Source organism: Micropterus salmoides, unplaced genomic scaffold (genome assembly GCF_014851395.1).
Source record: "Micropterus salmoides isolate LMB-PRFRI ecotype aquatic unplaced genomic scaffold, ASM1485139v1 Ms_hic_scaffold_17, whole genome shotgun sequence".
Classification (NCBI taxonomy): domain Eukaryota; kingdom Metazoa; phylum Chordata; class Actinopteri; order Centrarchiformes; family Centrarchidae; genus Micropterus; species Micropterus salmoides.
Genome location: NW_024040817.1, coordinates 22,486,459 through 22,492,613, shown reverse-complemented (window position 1 = coordinate 22,492,613; position 6,155 = coordinate 22,486,459).

Sequence of the window (6,155 nt, the reverse complement as noted above, 5' to 3'; positions counted from 1 at the left end):
AATTTGTTAGCTGGAACTTTGGGGAATGTTTGGAGTTTTTGATTGAAATATGACTACGATTAATCATTTATCAAAATAGCTGCCAATTATCTTTCTGTCATCAATTTATTGGTTGATTATCTACTTGTTTCAGCTCTACTATTATTACCTGTTGCGGATTGTAGGGAACTGTTTGTTCATGAATGACAGCCAGTAGGTGTGGAGAAACAGTATGTCTTCAATCTGTCTGGTCCAATGACAGATTGTTTGGTACTTTTCTTCAGACATTCTGGTTGCAAAAGATGGCTTCACCCACAAGTGCTGACTGTTTGGCTGAAACGATGAGTAAGTGAGAAAGTTGCGTGTCTGCGCCCAGAAGGAACGAGCGAGAGGGTGAACGAATGAGCATGTGTTTATGTGTTTTTACTTAATGTCTGTCTACTAATGCCTTCTTCGGAGGAAGCTCTGCTCAGTCGGTCCACCTCTATTGTCCTTGTGGCTCTGTGAACCACCTTCATGCCTTAGATTTGTTTCCCCAACAAAACAAATTTCCTCCTTTGCATGGGCACGAGGTTGTCACTTCCTGCATGGGCTTATTTCTATGGCAACAGAGGGAAGGGGAAACATAAAAATAAGGGTGAAAAAATGTCTCTGAAAGGGAGAGTTGGAGTTGGGTGTGTCCTGAAACTTAGAAACCGACAGAACTAATGGCAGTGTTTGGAGTTTAAAGGAATGTTGGCCTACTGCATCAGGACTGAGGAAATGCGTGTTTATTGCTGACATGCAGGGGTGTGATGCCGGAAGCAGAAAAGACTGTTATCGGTGTCTGTGTCTCAGATCTTTTAATTGTGAAACCCCGGTGGGTTCCCTTGTACTTACCTATGCAGGTCAAAATTGTAGCCCATAGGCAACACACCCTGCATGACATACCTGACCCGAGACAGACTTTGAACCACTCCTGTCCGCGCGCACACACACACAGCACACCTGAAAATGCAACAGACATACACTGATGAAGACCTTAAAACATGTTCTACCACAATTTAAATCATATTTTAAAAAACTGGAACGATGAAGAGGAAGCTGATACATGACACTGTCTGCAACTATGGCTATTTATATCCCCTATTAGCTTTCTGTCGCTTACAGTATACACACACAGGCATACACACATACTGCATGAGCAGATTATGTATGACAGTGTCATCTATAGGTTAGATGTGATTACTGCACACTGAGCAGCTGGTATTCATGCAGGAAGCTGAAACGCGTCAGTGAGTTCATGTGACCTTTTTTTTAACAGAGGGGCAGATAACTCGGATTGCAGGGAGGGCCCTAATACTGTTTTAATTGCATAAGAAGGTCTATTGTTCACTCAGCTCCGCGACTGTGCAACTTGACCTGAAATGTTAAGGGGGGTAAAATGAAGAGTGACAACACCCTTCAACTAGAGGAGCTTCATCTTTTAGATGTTAAAGGAAGACACTGACTGGGTTCACGTTCTATAGCTGAACATGATCTCTGATCCTGGGCCGTATTAACCTAACGCACTAGGGGGCCTGAGGTGTGGATGCTACTAATCCACTGTTTCTCCCGCTCTGTGTGAATTGTGCGTGTATTAGTTAGTGATTAGTAACTCGTTTGAACTTGACCAAGCACTATTTTATTTTGTGAAATGCACTGTGTGAGTAAGCCAGCAAGTCTGTAGGGTAAGTATGAAGCAACAGCCAGCAGGTTTGCTCAGTTTAGCACAAAAGACAGGAAACAGCTGTTTAATCTGTTTTTGATGCACGATGCAAACTACCAGCAGCTATTATATATTTTTTGTTTTCTCCCTACGAAAAAATTATTTTACATGGGGGGTGCGGTGGTGTTCTCTAAATCTCAGCAAGAAAGCAAAAGTGTATTTCCAAAAAATGTTATTTCTTTAAAACTAGATTTTAACTTAGGGCGTCAAGATTGGGTAATAAAGTAGATTTTGTCCTAAGTCCTATCAGTTTATTTTGAGATGCAGTGGTGCATCTATACTAAAAAAACACATTTGCATTTACTTAAATTACCCCAAACTAACTGCCATATGCTTAACCTGGAGTCTCCAGGGCCTCTGTTGTCTGGGGCCGTAGGGCACTGCCCACTTTGCCCTGTTGGTAATCCAGCCTTACTTTGACCTCCCTGTGGAGGAGGAAGCATGCAAATATAAAGTTTCTCAGAAGAGATGAGCCCTCTGTTAGGTTATAACTGTACTGTTGCCTCCTCATGCTATAATGTGCCATGTCTCCAGAGGGCGATGTTGCCCAGAAGCCATGCAGTGTGGGGACTTGGAGTCCACAGCTGTGGATCAGATGTCTCAGCTCTCTAAATTACTGACTGGCAACTTTGTTTTAATGACTCATCAAGCCCACATTTTTTGGTACTTGTTTTGCATTGTGTTAGCTTGAGTGATGCTAATCTAGACTTCATGTGCATATGAGTGTTTTTGCGCTTGCTTTCATGTTTTAGTGTGCTCATGCAGCCCTGTACAGCCTATCACAGTTTTCGTCGGGGAGAGGCGGGGTGGGGTTAGGGGGGTTGAGTGTTATCATCTGTTCAGCTCAGTGATCTTAAGATCTTAAGGCATTATGTTCTCTCTGTGTCATTATGTGATTGAGGCTGATTATGTGCATGGAGACAGTTTCTATCAAACTCTGCAGATCAAAGGGTCGCCCTCCCAATACACACACACATACACACACTCTCTCTATCATTTACACTACCCTCCTTATTCCTCCCCCTTATCTCCCCCTCCACTCTTTCAACAGGGCAATAGCATGCTCTAATTTTTTCCAGATGTCAAGTACCTCCCTTCCTCCTCTTCCCTGCTCTACTCCCTCCATTCTTAACTCTCACAGGCTCGAAGTTCTGCCACCCCTCCTTCCCTCTCTGTGTCTTTCTCTTCTCTCCCCCCGCGCCTCAACATATTGGTCTCAACGACAAAATATGACCCCAGAAGGTCAGCCAGGAGAGGCTGGAGCTCTCCCAAAGCAGAAAGGAATGCCGAAACAAATGCGTTTCCCACATTGCACCAATGTGCTAGTGTTGTTGCAATCAGCCGTTTTGGTCAACTGTGCATTTTCACGCTGCCAGCTGTTTGCGACATGATTTTTTGCTCTGATTTTGATGAGATTGTTATTTTTGTTTTTGAGCAGAGTGATGATTGGTGTCAGTTGCTGCAACTGGATTCTATCTCTTCCTCTCTTTCCCTCCATCTTGCCCTCATTTTCTCCTTCCCTCAATGGGAACCAACTGTGGGAGTTGAGCAGAGAGAGCAGTGGGAATGTGGAGGGTTACAAGCATGGGGCCCAGGTGTTCCCTCCACTCTTCTTCTGTGATTTAAATACATTTCAGCGCACCTACAATATGGCTGCGTCTTCTGTATAACACAAAGAGTCTTTCATTTCTACCCACAGTGATATGTCAGTGACTCCACGGACATATGTTGCACATAGAGGATAGTCTCTTTCACCATCCCCCTCTCCAAGTCCATAAACACACTAACTCATCCACTTGCAAACATAAAGACACGCACACACCATTAATGTGTGTGAGCATGGACTAGATGATTCCCAGCCCTAGCTAAAGCACTTAATGATCCCAGCAGCTGTAGCTCATGTAAACTCTCCTCACACACATGCATGCACGCACAGACCCACCTCGTCATCGTCTCTTTTCCTTCCTATGCTTGATTGCGACTGATTCTGTAAAGCAACTAAAGAACACTTCCAAGTAGTAGACGTTACCCAAAGAAACACACATGCTCCTAGACAAGAAAAAAGTGCACACATTTTCACACACACACAAAACGGATCCACACGCTGTCTGTTACTGGTTTGAACTATTTCCTATTGATTAAATCCCCTGTTGGATGGCTAATCTGAGGAACAAAGCTGCTGTTCATCTTCAATGTGGATCATCCTTCACGCTGATTACTTTGATAAGCCCCATATATGTGCTGGTTTCATGCAGTGTTATGTTACCAGGACGTGTCCCATATAAATTGTCACTCTGATGAATGTTAGGCCCACAGGGAAAAATGAGCCGCTGAGATCCCTGCCTTCTGACATACAATAGGATGCACATGTTTCCACCAGCACAACTTCCTGCAAGTTTGTGACTTTGCGTGAGGCTCATTAGTTCCTTGCACTGTGAGTCCTGCTGCTTATGTATATTGGTGCATTTTTGTATGATAAATTATCACTTCAAGAGTATCACCTACTGTATTTAATGTGATTTTGTAGTCCTATGTGTATATGTGTGCAAGCATGCTGAAATCCTGCTTGTGTACATTATCTGTCACAGCATGGTAAGATGCAGCATTTTACCCCCTTTTCACATCGTAGCCTTGCTGCAGTGTGTGCTACTTTCACATTTATTTATTTCATTGAAAATCTGTATTGAACAATGTTTGAGTGAAGACCAGTTGTGGAAACTACTCTACTTAAATGAGAAGATCGATGCCACCCTTGTGTCTGTACAGTATAAAACTACAGCCAGGAGATGGTTAGCTTAGTTTAGCATAAGGACTAGAAACACAGGGAAACAGCTAGCCTATAGCCTGTGTTAATTAGTGAGCTTTCAAGGAGTTGGTCGGCAGATTTTGTTACCCTTTGACAGAGGCTAACTGCTCCCTCCGCTTCCAGTCTTTGTGCTAAGCTAAGCTAGCCAGCTGCGACGGTAACTTCAGACTTACCACAAAGATATGGGAGTTGTATCAATATTTTCAACTAGCTCTCATCACGAAAACAAATATTTGTATTTCTCAAAAAGTCTTAACAGTTCCTTTCAGAAGAAGTGCATCGCTAAATATCATTTTCAATGCAACATTGTATAGATGTTTGAACTGCTCTTTGCTAGCTTAAACTCCAATACAACATCACTTTGATTGAAACAATCTCCACTCGGGGTCAACTTAATCCCTTGTTCTGGAGCTTTTGCCCACATCACACTGACATCGTCAGGAGATGACAGTTTCACGAAAATTGTGAGTTGTGACCAACTCTCCAATGTGGAATTATTGAGGTCTCTATATAGTGGATACATTTACACACACAGAATTCAGACACTCAAAGAAAATGGCGGACACTAAATGCAGTGCACTATGTGGGAAATAGGGAGTGATTTCGGGCTCAGCGCTGGTATTGTTCATGCGGGACACTTGAGTGTAAAGCGCACACACATTTGCTCTCCCTCTCTGTCTCTCACCCTCATTCATAGAAAAGCAGTTTGAACACCTGGAGACTGTGCAGGAGAAATGTAACACTCCTAGACGACCTACATATGCTGCAGCCTCAGCTCATTTACACGCACATACAGAAACCTGCACTGACTGGGAGATTCTTTAGTTAATGCAGACACTTTTGCACTCACACACACACACACTCACAAAATGTGTCTGTGTCGTGCAACAGGCACGCTCAGGTGCAGACAGATATACAAGCCCTTCTCTCTCTCTCTCTCTCTCTCTCTCTCTCTCTCTCTCTCTCTCTCTCTCTCTCTCTCTCTCTCTCTCTCTCTCTCTCTCTCTCTGGAATTAGGTTTCTCTCCCTCATACACACACTCTCCCTCTGCTTAAATGTTGTGGTTGATTGGACAGTGAGAGGCCCGCTGGGAGGTGATGAAAGGATGGGCTGGTGAGGGGTGAAACCAGTCTGCAGTCTTCATTGTGTGCAGGCACAGTGGCAGACAGCCCTGTACAGGGTCCTCAATGCCACCTATTGTGCCAACTTCTTCGTGAATCTGGGTCAACTCCAGAGCACTTTTTCCATCGCAACAATCTCTGTCTACATCAGGCTAACATTGCACTCACTTTCTTCAGATTGTTTTATCATTGCTTACCCTGTTTCCATCTTTCTGCCCATCTGATTTACACTCTGCACTTTCTTGGGAATGAATCATTTAACCCTTAACCTCCTCCAAATGTTACTGCATTAAGGTTAAGGCCGTTATTTCTGATGCTACAGTGACTGAAAGCCAGTATATGCTGATGAAATCTTCTGTGTATTCCTTTCAATTCTGACACAGACCAGGCGACTTCTATAAACCGGACTGGTCCCACTGTGTCTGAGGCCAAAACTCTTGAGTGTTTTCTCAATGTGTGTGTTCTTCAGAGAGAGGAAAAGAGAGAGAAAGACAGGGATACA